At 41.4% G+C, this 13,716-nt stretch overlaps 1 protein-coding gene across 6 annotated transcripts in view; it reads right to left on the bottom strand.

Moving 5' to 3' along the window:
* Window positions 1–13,716, bottom strand: part of SLC16A5 (solute carrier family 16 member 5) — a 159,799-nt gene that overhangs the window by 90,588 nt on the left and 55,495 nt on the right. For 2 of the 6 annotated variants that reach the window (XM_073606177.1, XM_073606181.1), the window contains exon 2: window positions 11,062–11,215. The exons of 2 other annotated variants lie outside the window; for them this stretch is intronic. The gene's annotated coding sequence lies outside the window, so the exon portion shown is untranslated. The remainder of the gene's footprint in view (window positions 1–11,061; window positions 11,216–13,716) is intronic. 2 more of the 6 variants (XM_073606179.1, XM_073606178.1) reach the window with 1 other exon arrangement.

Raw genomic sequence — 13,716 nt, 5'->3', positions numbered from 1 at the left:
CCATACCAGACCTGAAGGGCCTGGTATGGAATTTAGGGGGAACCCCCACGTCATTTTTTTTTTAAATTTTGGCTGGGGTTCCCCTTAATATCCATACCAGACCTGAAGGGCCTGGTATGGAATTTAGGGGGACCTCCCACGTCATTTTTTTTTTTAATTTTGGTTCGGGGTTCCCCTGTGGGGAATTCCCATGCTGTTTTTATCAATGAACTTCTATGTGTATTGTCGGACCGGCAATTCATTAATAGCCGCAAGTTTTAAATGACTTTTTTTCCTTTGAAATGTCATTTTGCTGTCAGACTGTTCTAAAAACGGGAAACATGCGTCCCTTTACAGGCATACTATAGACACCCCCCAGCTACGAAATTTAAAGGGATATTACACTTTTATTGTTTCACTTTAAGCATTATTAAAATCACTGCTCCCGAAAAAACAGCCGTTTTTAAAACTTTTTTTTGCATGGATCCATGTCCCCTGGGGCAGGACCCAGGTCCCCAAACACTTTTTATGACAATACCATGCATATAAGCCTTTAAAATTAGCACTTTTGATTTCTCCCATAGACTTTTAAATGGTGTTCCGCGGCATTCGAATTTGCCGCGAACACCCCAAATTTTTCGCTGTTCGGCGAACTTGCGAACAGCCGATGTTCGAGTCAAACATGAGTTCAACTCGAACTCGAAGCTCATCCCTAGTGGCCAATGACAGTCCTCCTCCACCTGGAAACAGGGACCCCCCCCCCTAGCAGAACTGCACCCACTCTCTTCCCCATCACAAGAGCTGACGATCACAGCTACAGCAAAGTTAGAGAACCAAACAATGTTTCCCATCTTTTACAATGTGTGAGGGCACAGTGCCTCCCCCTCAGTGCAGGTGCGGCATGAGGGGAATTGTGAGATTGGAATGCATTAGTGTCTCACTGACACTTCCCTGCACTGCTCTGCTGATGGGGAGGGAGTCGAGTGTCGGCAAAAGAGGCTTTGCGTAGCGCTTGTGACACCAGTGTCAGGGGTTGCCTTGCTTAACCCTGCTCTAATTACTTCATAACTTTGAATCAGAAACAACTGCATTTATGTTAACATGACGAAATATCAGCCCTGCCATCTCTTTCCTGTTAAAACATTGGCAACAAATAGATTTTTATCTGCCAGGCTAGCATATTACTTGTCACGTGGAAACCTTAACTTCCTTCTACTGTTTCTGGTAAACCCAAAACCAGTCCTTAGAGTGTATTTCAAATTTTGCAGCCACATTGGCATACCTCCCAACATTTTGAGATGGGAATGAGGGACACCTACTAACAAATGTATGTAGGCATAGGACACGCCCCCCTGCCACAACCCCTTAAAGGTGAATTAACCAAAAAAAAAAGGTTAATTAAATCCACAAGTTTTTTTTTTTTTACCACTACTATTCCTTTATATTGGCTTTTAAAATGTACAAATGCAGCAATTTAGAAATTGGATGAAAGGTTTAGCACTGGGAAACACTTTTTGAAAGATAAAAAGTGCATTTTATATTCAAGTATATGGATCAGACCAAAATGAGGGACAAATGAGCAGGAATGAGGGACAGAGGGACATTGCTCCAAATCAGGGACAGTCCCACGAAATCAGGGATAATTGGGAGCTATGCATTGGGATAACACCAATTATATATTTTTTATACAGTTCCCATTCACATAGCGTTAATATTGTTGCTTACCTTTTTACTTACTTTTTATTTGCTGAAGAATACTAACCCTACTTTTCCTTTCTCTGTACTGTTAAGGGGGGATGCTTACCATAATTAAAGTAACATTACAGCTGAACTACACTGCATCTGAGTCCCACAAACTGGAAATGTTATTTCATTCATTTTTTTATTCAAAGCAAACTCACCATCCATGTCTCCATGCTTTATTTTCACTTTGAAAACAACCCCTAGCATTTTTGGCCTTAGCCATCTTGTGTAAGAGCAGATGATGCAGCAGCATTTACTTCCTGGAATCCATCTGCCCTTAGCTCAGGCATGCCAGCAGGAGGGTGTGCTTAGCTGGGATGTATGACATAATTTTACTTAGGCCTGCAAACCAGGAAGTAACTGAAGAAATGTAGAAAAAGTAAATATGATATACTTTCCTATCTATTTACTGTTAACAGCATACAGATTAGAAATAGCTAATGTTGATTGAAGGAGTTTAGTTTGACTTTAAACACATTTTTTAAGCACTTTCAGCAGCTGATTTATTCACTTACTGAGTATGCAGCTTCTTTATATTTTAATCCTTGCCTATGTTCCAGTTTAAGCTGGTGCCATGACCACTAGGTTTCATGTTTCAGCATGTCTTCTTTCTCTTGCAGCATCCTATGAGGCCACCCTTACATGCAGGTACTAGTGTAAGGTGTCCAGATTTTTAAAATTAAATCCGGGGACATATTTTTTTATTTTTTTTTATTGGCAAACGGTAAACTATTTTATAAGCATATTTTCCTCAAATTATATTTGCAGTGTATGTGGTATGTATTTATGGAATGATTGTATGATATATACATTATTTCCCACATTTCGTCCATGAGAAAAAAAAAGATACTACTTAGAATTTTTTGGGATGTAACTACCAAATGTTAAGACGATAAGATAGAGAAAAAACTTTGAGGGAAAATTAAAATCCAATCCAAGCAGGGGCAGCTCCAGACAATTTATTTTTGGTGGCGCTATGGTGGTGTTCGAGGTAAAAGTGATGGTGCTAATCTAGCGTGCAAAGCGCACACCTGTGGGCATGGCCAAAAAGTGGGTGTGGCCAGCAAGTGGAGGTTTCTTCAATGGTGTTCAGTATGTCCTGGCCTGTATACCAATAAAAAGCCCAAAAATATAGTAGTGATGGTGTCACCCCCTCTGCAAAAATATTTTGAGAAATTGCAGAGCTTCAATAATAATAGCAGAGATGCATAAAATGTAAAATATGTACATCACTTGTACATTTTATTATGATTATATATAGGGGATTTCACCACTATTTGCACATTGCAGCTCTGCAATATTCCTTACCTTTTGCAGAGAGGGTGACACCATCACTACTATGTGCTAATACACTGGTTGATTTGCATCCATGTTATTATTGTATGTAGGGGGTTTCACCATTATTTGCACATTGGTGCTCTGCAATTTCTCAAAATATTTTTTCAGAGGGGATGACACCATCACTACTATATTGCAATACATTGGTTGATTTGCACTGGATATTCATTCATAGGTTTTACCATTTCACTTATAAATCCATTTGTACAATTTTGGGCAGCTCTGCATTTTTTGCTAAATTGATTCACGTTAGACGAGGGAACCAGCTAACAAGATTATTTTATTATTTTTGAGATTTTGTTAGTTGCATGGTACTTGTTTTGCTTGATTTGTTATGTCCTCTGTACACTGGTAATCACTGGCCCTGCATATTGGTGGTGAGTGTGCCCCTGTATGCTGGTTCTACACCCAGGGTGCAGAAGGATGCTACGCCCAGGGTGCAGGAGGATGCTACACCCAGGGTGCAGGAGGATGCTACGTCCAGGGTGCAGGAGGATGCTACGTGCAGGGTGCAGGAGGATGCTACGTGCAGGGTTCAGGAAGATGCTACCTGCTACCTATAAATCCTGTATAATAATAATAATAATAATACCTGCAGGGTGCAGAAGGGTGCTACGTGCAGGGTTCAGGAAGATGCTACGTGCAGGGTGCAGGAGGATGCTATGTGCAGGGTGCATGGTTCAGGAGGATGATACGTGCAGGGTGCACGGTTCAGGAGGATGATATGTGCAGGGTGCATGGTTCAGGGGGATGCTACGTGCAGGGTGCATGATTCAGGAGCATGCTACATACAGAGTGCAGAATTCAGGAGAATGCCACGTACACAGTGCAGGGCTCAGGAGGATGCTACGTACAAAGTGCAGGGTTCAAGAGGATGCTACGTACAGAGTGCAGGGTTCAGGAGTGCATTGTACAGAGTGCAGGATTCAGGAGTGCCTTGTACAGAGTGCAAAGTTCAGGAATGCGTTGTACAGAGTGCAAAGTTCAGGAATGCATTTCATACAGAATGCAAAGTTCAGGAATGCGTTGTACAGAGTGCAGGGTTCAGGAATGCTACGTACAGAGTACAAAGTTCAGGAATGCTACGTACAGAGTACAAAGTTCAGGAATGTGTTGTACACAGTGCAAGGTTCAGGAATGTGTTTCATACAGAGTGTAAGGTTCAGGAATGTATTTCATACAGAGTGTAAGGTTCAGGAATGTATTTCATACAGAGTGTAAGGTTCAGGAATGTGTTTCATACAGAGTGTAAGGTTCAGGAATGCATTGTACAGAGTGCAAAGTTCAGGAATGCTACGTACAGAGTGCAAAGTTCAGGAATGTGTTGTACACAGTGCAAGGTTCAGGAATGTGTTTCATACAGAGTGTAAGGTTCAGGAATGTATTTAATACAGAGTGTAAGGTTCAGGAATGTATTTCATAAAGAGTGTAAGGTTCAGGAATGTGTTTCATACAGAGTGTAAGGTTCAGGAATGCATTGTACAGAGTGCAAAGTTCAGGAATGTGTTGTACAGAGTGCAAGGTTCAGGAGTGCGTTGTACAGAGTGCAAGGTTCAAGAATTAGTTAATCTGCAAAGACATCAAATAATTAAACATAGCACACTTATTATATTTTCCAAAATCTTGATTAGCAGCATACAGGAGCCGAGGCAAGAATGGCGGCATCAGATGGATATTAAATGAGTGCAGCATGAACATGCAGCAGTGTGACCATCCATCCCGCACAGTCAGGGATTGGTGGGCAAGCTGGGGACCTACGGCTGCAGTGAGAGTGACAGTGAATGTAGCTGTCAAGTCTAACCTCTGATGTCGGAGATGGGCGGGGCCAATATGAAAAGCTCCGGCCCCTTTGCCAGACAACCCCAGCAAACAGCCCGAGTTTATACAGTAGTTACTATTGATCCCGCCCCCTGCCACCTTCTTACCCGCCACAGATGTATAAACTCGGGCTGTTTGCATGGATTGTGACAAAGGGGACGGAGCTCCACATATCGGCCCCATCTACCCAAATCAGAGCTGTGATATGACAGCTCCACTCACTGTCATTGCGGCCGTACATCCCTGACTTGCCCACCAGTCCCTGGCTGTGTGGGATGGATGGTAACACTGCTGAATAATTGAATCCGGGAACAAAAACAGGGACAGACGTGGTCCGGAGACAGTGTCCTCAGTCCGGGGACCGTCCCCAGAAATCATGGACGTCTGGTTACCCTATACTAGGGTTGTGTTGCCCTACACTGTGTGTATCCATAAAAACACACAGCCCCATAGCCTATGATAGCAATGCACTTGCCTGCTCCTTCCTTTTTCCTCCCTCCTCCCTTCTCCAAGCTAACAGACTACCTCCAGACTGCACTGTCCACTGTTAATTCTTTCCAGTGAATACTGGAAGTTCAGGGAAGCAGCACTGAGAGAGTAGGAACCAGCAGCATTGAAAGTTGTAAACTGCAAATGCTGGGGTAAAAAATGTAGCAAATTGTTTACTGGGAAATGTTTATTTTATTGCGCTCAGTGTGCTAAACTGAAAAAAACAAACACTGAGGGTTTAATAGTACTGTAAACTAGATGTACACACTGCCCTAACAAAGGACTGGAGATCTCAAAGCTTGGGTTGTATTTCGTATGTTAATGCTTAAAAAAAAAAAAAACTGTCCCCTAATTGCACATTTCAACCTATTCTGTACAATAGTGTGTATATAAACATGCTTCATAACAACAAAAAAGGTAAAAAATATTTTTAAAAATTTTTGTTTAGGTGTGCTGTGTGAATGGGAAAACATTACAAACAAATATATATAAAATCAAAGGGTCCAAAATTTAACGTCCACACACACTATAGGTCCCACCACTGCGCCAGGATATCGTAAATTAATAGGTTTGATAGTGAAGCCGTCACTTAAAATCAACAAATGATCGTAAACATCTACTGTATAAACTAATATAGTAAATAGTGGTGCTATGACAAAAGTAACAAATTATATATTTTGTATGTGAACAATGAATCATGAATGACACGTCACCCAGTGATAAGTGATAAATCAATGAAATAAATGAATAAATCAATGAACAAAGTCCACAAACTGAACCAGTCGTTCAGATATAAAGGTGAAAATCAATATAAGTCCACAACGTGTTGTAAGGAGGCTTTAAACACCAAGCTCATCCACTACACCGCGTGCAAATGGTGTGGGTGAGATACCGCTATACGTACGCTGGGTCCGCTGGGTCCATGTCAGGAGAGTCTCATGCTGCTGCAGTGAATTTAATACATGCATATTTTTATCTGATTTAATGTGAGTGCAATGTTTGGAGCCTTTTAACTTTAATAAATTTTGATCAAATGTTACTGCACTATTGGAGCACTTTGTTTCTTTATATGTGGATTATCCATGGGATCAACATTAAGGATTGGAGATCGATGGATTATCTAACCTTGTGTGGGTTGATGCTTATTTGCCGAGCATAATGCCCTGTACACACGATAGGATTTATCAATGGAAAACGTGTGATAGGACCTTGTTGTCAGAAATTCCGACCGTGTGTAGGCTCCATCACACATTTTCCATAGGAATTTCCGACACACAAAGTTTGAGAGCTTGCTATAAAATTTTCCGACAACAAAATCCGTTGTCGGAAATTCCGATCGTGTGTACACAAATCCAACGCACAAAGTGCCACGCATTGTGGCACGTGTTTTACGTACGTGTTTTACGTCACCGCGTTCAGTACGATCAGATTTTCCGACAACTTTGTGCGACCGTGTGTATGTAAGACAAGTTTGAGCCAACATCCGTCGGAACCACTTTAAGAAACACAGTGCTTACATTGGCTAAGAATGATTTTCCTTTAGAGATCTCAAATATTGAATTTGACACACATGGCATATACAATCATGTGAAAAAGTAAGCACACCCCATGAAAATAGATGACTTTCAACATATTTGGACTGGAAAATATTAGATCCTGATTGATTTGAAATTAATTACTACATTGTAATAAAATGAAAGAAGAATTCCAAGCTTTACCTAACTAGTCTTAAAAATGCTCCCCCAACACCTATGTTGACCAACCTGTGTAAAAAAGACACTGGTTTAGTAAGTTAATATGCCAGTGTTGTCTTCATGGGGTCATTTGGCTTTGTTATGCTAAGCTGGCCAACTGTCCACATGTCCATGTGTGATGTCAGAAAATAACACTTAACAAGCATACTTGCAAGAGGCTATGATTCTGAATAGCAATGAGAGACTGCAATTAATATGGAATAGTTATCACATCAAATGGGGCTTGAATTATCCAATCCAATCCATTGAAGAAATAAAAGAGACCAGCCATTGTTAAATTCCCTTGAATGCATTGTCTATTGCATTAGCAATAATACCATCCTAAAAATCAAAAGTCAATTGATGGATCAACTTGGGTACAATCTGCCTTTCCATACACGGTTTGAATCTCGAGTGGTTCAGAAAGGATTTGAACCTCTATGGCCAGCTTAAAGATTGTTTCTATCATTTTTGTGTAATATATTTATCAGTAAGTGGGCTGTTATTACATAATTTTTTGCACAATTTATTTTTACCTACAGTTTATGATGTGTTTCGTTGCTGACTTTCCTCTATCGGATGGTAAGAAATGGTTGTTGATTTATAATATAGTTACTGTATATTATTGTCCATACTATTATTTAACATCCCCCGTTTTCTTACATAGGCAAAGACCAAGGCCTCTAGGGCAATGATAATGCTAAAGACAAGTCAAATAAAGGTAGAGGTATTTAGTCACAATAACAGTAGACATGTTTGCCGCTAACTGAAGAAAATATTTCAGGAGAAGAACATCATACCAACTGTGAAGCATGGTGGTGTAAATATGATGATTTGGCATGTTTTTGCTGCTTCAGGACTTGGGCAGCCTGCAGTCATCAAGTCATTTATACATTCTACATCATATCAAAGTGTGCTTAATGAGAACGTGAGTCTGTGCAAATGTTGAATTTGAGCCTGAAATTTGTCTTTCAACACAACAGTGGTCCAAAGCACACTAGCAAATCCACAAAGGCATGGCTCATAAAGAAGAAACAGAGGTTGGTTATAGACTGCCCAGTGAAAGCCTTAATTTGATTCCCATTTATTGTATTTAGGGGGGGGGTTTGAAATGAGCAGTTATTGCAAGGAAATCCACAAACATCTTACAACTGAAGGAATTCTTGATGTGGAGGTTATCAAAAATGACAGAGACCAGTGGGCATTTAAAAAATTTCATACAAGAAGTAATTTCTGCTAAAAATAATACCAGCTTTTGATGCCAAGAGTGCACATACTTTTTCCACAGTACACCTTTACATCCATTGATAGGTTTTTGAATAAATATATGAAGTTACAAATTTTCCTTGAGTTTGTATTCAAGTATATCACCAATCTTTAAGTGTCTGAAAGAAGATCTTAATGTTTGCCTGTTCAAATTATGGTGAAAAAGTCAACAATTTCCTTAGGGTGTACTTCATTTTTTATGTAGCGCCCACCAGTTTGGGTGAGTGCTACAATAGTAAGTTTAGTGTTAAAGTAGGCTAAATTTCCCAGAATCTCACTCTGCAGTGTATTCTGGTGGGGTCTGATTTCTGGGGAGGTTTAATAGTGTAGAGGAGGGTGTGACCCCCTGCACTCTGCTTGAACAGTTTCCTTTGTTTTCTGGAGTTTGGCCTGGAAGACAGAAGGAAAATGAGTGTGAGTGACAGGTAGCTTTTGGTAAGATGCCTCTGGACCAATGGTTAATTTGTTGGGACAGGGGCGGGACCTCTATTTAAGGCCTGGTCACATGCTTCCCGGGGCTCTGGATCTTGTTCTGCATGGGAAGTGAGAGGAGCCTGAGGTAGGATGTGAGACAAGAGGCTTCCACACATGCTCTTCCCCCTCGGGGGGGAAGAGGGACCTGTGCTCGGTGTGGATATGGATGGGTGGAGAAGAGATCCAGGAGACAGGATTAAGACACTGATATAGCACTGATGCTCTCCCGGCCAGAGGAGAGGAACTGCAAAGCCATGCTTATGGAGAGGAACTGAGCTACTTCTTCCACATAGCTGCCAATACTGACATCCAGGAATGGGTGAGGATCTTCCGTGTGCGACATGGATCATACCTCAGGAACACAAGTGAGTGTAACCCAAAGGGAAACAGTACCTATGAGAGACTTTACAGGGATCGGTGTGCGGGTGCCAGGGTAATTGAGCTGGGCCTTATAGCATTGATACCCTTGGGGAATCCAGAAGTCATCTTCTCAATGTTATCTGTGTGATCATTCAAGAAGCTAGAATCATGGGTGCTGTGAAGTTGGGAAGTGGTAGTCAAGAGGAAGAAGGAAACACGCTTTGCACTGAAAGTATTGATATCAGATGGAAGTCTACTAATAGGGGCTTACCATTTATAAATCTGAATGCGCTGAACTATTATTCATTATTCATCTGTACTGGAAGTGGTGGTCAAAAGGAGGAAGGAAACATGCACCGCACAAGGGAATGTTATGCAATAGGAGGTCTACTTCTACTACTTGGGGATTATGTAATCCGAGGATAATATTGTGTTGCATATCATCTAACCCTGCTGAGAGTTATTCAGAGTGACTATTCAGTATAGTGCTGCATTGTTTAAAGTGACTTTTCAACATGATGGTGCCTTTCATATGGAATCTACAATAAACTTGTATATATTCCACTTTCATTTGACTGTCTGCGTGTTCTATATGGTTGAGGAGTAAGGTGATGGAACCAGCTCCAGGGTAGAAAGAACTAACAGCCGCTCCTACGGGAGTAGGGCGCTACAGTTACATGACTGTGCATAACTTTTAAAGTGTTTCTAAAGCCGAAACTTATATTTTTTTTTTTATTTTTGGGTAGAATTAGAGGAAGTAAACTTCCTCTGCAAACTTTTACCTTAAGGTAAGCCTATAATAAGGCTTACCTATAAGTATTGAAAATATCTACTAAACCTATACAGTTTAGGAGATATTTCCAGTGCTTGCAGCCAGTAACATCACTGGCACATGCGCTCTGAAGGAACGGCCTACCGATGCCGATCTTTCCGAGCCCTAGCCCTGAACGGCGGCTCCCGTGCACATCGCGGCTTCGGCCAATCACAGCACTAGAGCCCGGAAATAAGCTCTGAGAAAGATGTCAGCTGTGACAGCGGTGTGCAGGGTCTGCTGCAACAACTTAGTTTTAGGGTAAGTATTTAATAAGACAAAGGCAAAATAAGCTAGCATATTAGTAGCTCATTATGCCTTTGTCTTGCAGGTTTTTTTTTTTAGGATTTTTTTTCAGAGGTTTACAACCTCTTTAAAGAGGGTCATGTTTTTATTGCCATCTGTGCCCCTGCTATGAAGATCTCCCTATCTGTCCTGGTGCTTTTAGAGAAAACAGCTTGTGCTTGAGATGCATTTTGAGACATTTTTAAAATATACTTAAGATTTGCTTGTAATATGTTCAAGTGCATTTCTATTGACATTTTTAGAGCTTGAAAGACATAGGCAGACTAAAACCAATAAGAAATACAAATAATCACTGCTCTTTAGGATTTAATTTAAAATTTACACTGCATGTTCCAGGACCTTCAGTCATGATTCCGAAACCCATGCCAGGGGCTGAACACAAATGGTAGTGTTCATTAACCTTCAGTGCCGGTTCACACTACAGCGACTTAGGATCCGACTTGTAAGTCCTCAAGTCGCTGGACATAAGAAATGCCATAGAAGTGAATGAGAGCCGTCTTAATGTACACTACTGAAGTCACTCCGACTTTAGAAAAGGTTCCTGTACTACTTCAAGGCGACTTCTAGGTGACTTGTACCCATAGATTTCAATGGAAGTCGCCTCCAAGTAGGATCTCCATCTATATTGAGGTGACTTTACAGGAAAAAGACAATAATTTACCCAGGTACTTCAAACGTTTACCCAGGCAACCCCCTCCCTCCCACAGAGCTGATTATTCTGTGATTGGCCACAGCTAAAGTCACCTGTCCTGGAGGCGATTTTAAGTTGCGTTGTAAGTTGCTCAAAGTTGCGCTTAAGTCGTGCTGAAGTCGCCTCCAAATCGCCTTGCAAAGTCGCGCTGTAAGTCGGATTGCCCCTGTGTGAACCGGCACTCATGCAGTATAACCCTGATAACACCTGGAGAAATAACAAGAGGATATGATCTTTTTTACCTAATCATAATTACAGTCTTACAGACTTACTACTTTAACCACTTCAGCCCTGGAAGGATTTACCCCCTTAATGACCAGGCCATTTTTTGCGATATGGCACTGCGTTACTTTAACTGACAATTGCATGGGCGTGCGCTGCTGTACCCAAATAAAACTGATTTTCCACAAATAGAGCTTTCTTTTGGTGGTATTTGATCGCCTTTGCGGTTTTATTTTTTGCGCTACAAACAAAAAAGACCTACAATTTTGAAAAAAAAACAATATTTTTTACATATCCCAAAAAATAAAAAATTGAATAAAAACGGCTTCATCAGTTTAAGACAATATGTATTCTTCTATATATTAATGGTAGAAAAAAATTGCAATAAGCATATATTGATTGGTTTGCGCAAAAGTTATAGCAGCTACAAAATAGGGGATAGATTTATGTCATTTTTATAATTTTTTTTTTTTTTTACTGGCGGTGATCAGTTTTAGCGGGATCTCGACACTTTTGACAGGTTTTTGGGACCAGTGACATTATTATAGTGATCAGAGCTAAAAATATACACTGGTCACTGTATAAATGACACTGGCAGGGAAGGGGTTAACATTAGGGGGCGATCAAAGGGTTAAATGTGTCCTAGGGAGGTGCTTTCTAACTGTGGGGGGAGTGGACTGACTGGGAGTAGATAGAGATCACTGTTCCTGATCACTAGGAACAGACAATCTTTCTGTACTCTGCTGTCTGAACGGGGATCTGCTTTGTTTACATAGGCAGATCCCCGTTCTGCCTCTCTGTGGAGCGATCACAGGTGGCCGGCAGACCCACACATCGGCTCCCCCGCCATGTTGGTACGTCCTTTCACGCAATAGGGCCGCCCTGCAACAATAGATGTGCGATGGGCAGTCCTTAAGTAATTAAGCCTGGTACACACTTGTAGTTTTTTTTTCAACCCACCAGGGCTGAATGAAAAAAACCTGACAGCTCACGAGGAGCTGCTATACTAACGATCCGAAGTTAGTATAGCGATCCCCTCTGATGTTCTATTGTGTTCTGACGGGGGGCGGCCCCCCGCCAAAACACTCCGGTCAGCGTTCTTAGCCATTGGCTGAGATCACTGATCAGAAGCCGATTGGCAGACCTTTTTCGGTCATGCCCCTTCATGCCCGGTCATGACCGACTCTAGTACACGCTGGCCAAATATAGGCTGGTTTCTTCTGAACCGGCTGATGCCGCCCACATTCGGCCCGTGTGTACTAAGCTTTACATAAGACAAAGACTTCTGTTCTTCCTTTATAGTAGCATTTAACCCATTGTCTACCAAGGAACAATTATAAACACCCTAGAATTTAAGGGGTAAAAAGCTCACGGCTGATGCAGCAGATCTAAACTTGGTATTGATTTTTAGGCCTCATAGTTACATAGTAGGTGAGGTTGAAAAAAGACACAAGTCCATCAAGTCCAACCTATGTGTGTGATTATATGTCTGTATTACATTGTATATCCCTGTATGTTGCAGTCGTTCAGGTGCTTATCTAATAGTTTTAGAAACAATTGATGCCCCCTGCTGAAACCACTGCCTGTGGAAGGGAATTCCACATCCTTGCTGCTCTTACAGTAAAGAACCCTCTACGCAGTTTAAGGTTAAACCTCTTTTCTTCTAATTTTAGTGAGTGGCCACGAGTCTTATTAAACTCCCATCTGCAAAAAAGTTTTATCCCTATTGTGGGGTCACCAGTACGGTATCTGTAAATTGAAATCATATCCATTCTACAGAGAGAATAGGTTCAGTGCCCACAACCTTCCCTCTTAACTGATATCCTCCAGACCATTTATTAGCTATGTTGCTCTTCCTTGTACTCGCTCCATTTCCAGTACATCCTTCCTGAGGACTGGTGCCCAGAACTGGACAGCATACTCCAGGTGAGGCCGGACCAAAGTCTTATAGAGTGGGAGAATTATAATTTTATCTCTTGAGTTAATCCCCTTTTTTAATGCATGCCAATATTCTGTTTGCTTTGTTAGCAGCATGGCATTGTATGCCATTGCTGAGGCTACTAGGATGCCCAAGTCCTTTTCCATCCTAGATTCCCCCAGAGGTTCACCCCCTAAAGAGAAGATTGCATTCATATTTTTGCCACCTAAATGCATTATTTTACATTTTTCTACATTAAACCTCATTTGCCATGTAGTTACCCACCCCATTCATTTGTTCAGATCTTTTGCAAGATTTCCATATCCTGCAGAGAAGCTTTGCCCTGCTTAGCTTATTGTCATCCACAAATACAGAGATTGAACTGTTTACCCCATTCTCAAGGTCGTTTATGAACAAATTAAACAGGATTGGTCCCAGCACAGAACCCTGGGGGCTCCCACTTCCCACCCCTGACCATTCCGAGTACTCCCCATTTATCACCACCCTCTGAACTCGCCCTTGTAGCCAGTTTTCAATCCATGTACTCACCCTATGGTCAATGCCAATG

The sequence above is a fragment of the Aquarana catesbeiana genome, linkage group LG12 (genome assembly GCF_042186555.1).
Source record: "Aquarana catesbeiana isolate 2022-GZ linkage group LG12, ASM4218655v1, whole genome shotgun sequence".
NCBI lineage: Eukaryota > Metazoa > Chordata > Amphibia > Anura > Ranidae > Aquarana > Aquarana catesbeiana.
The sequence above is the reverse complement of the archived record's forward strand: the minus strand, read 5'-3'. Positions and strand labels throughout refer to the sequence as shown.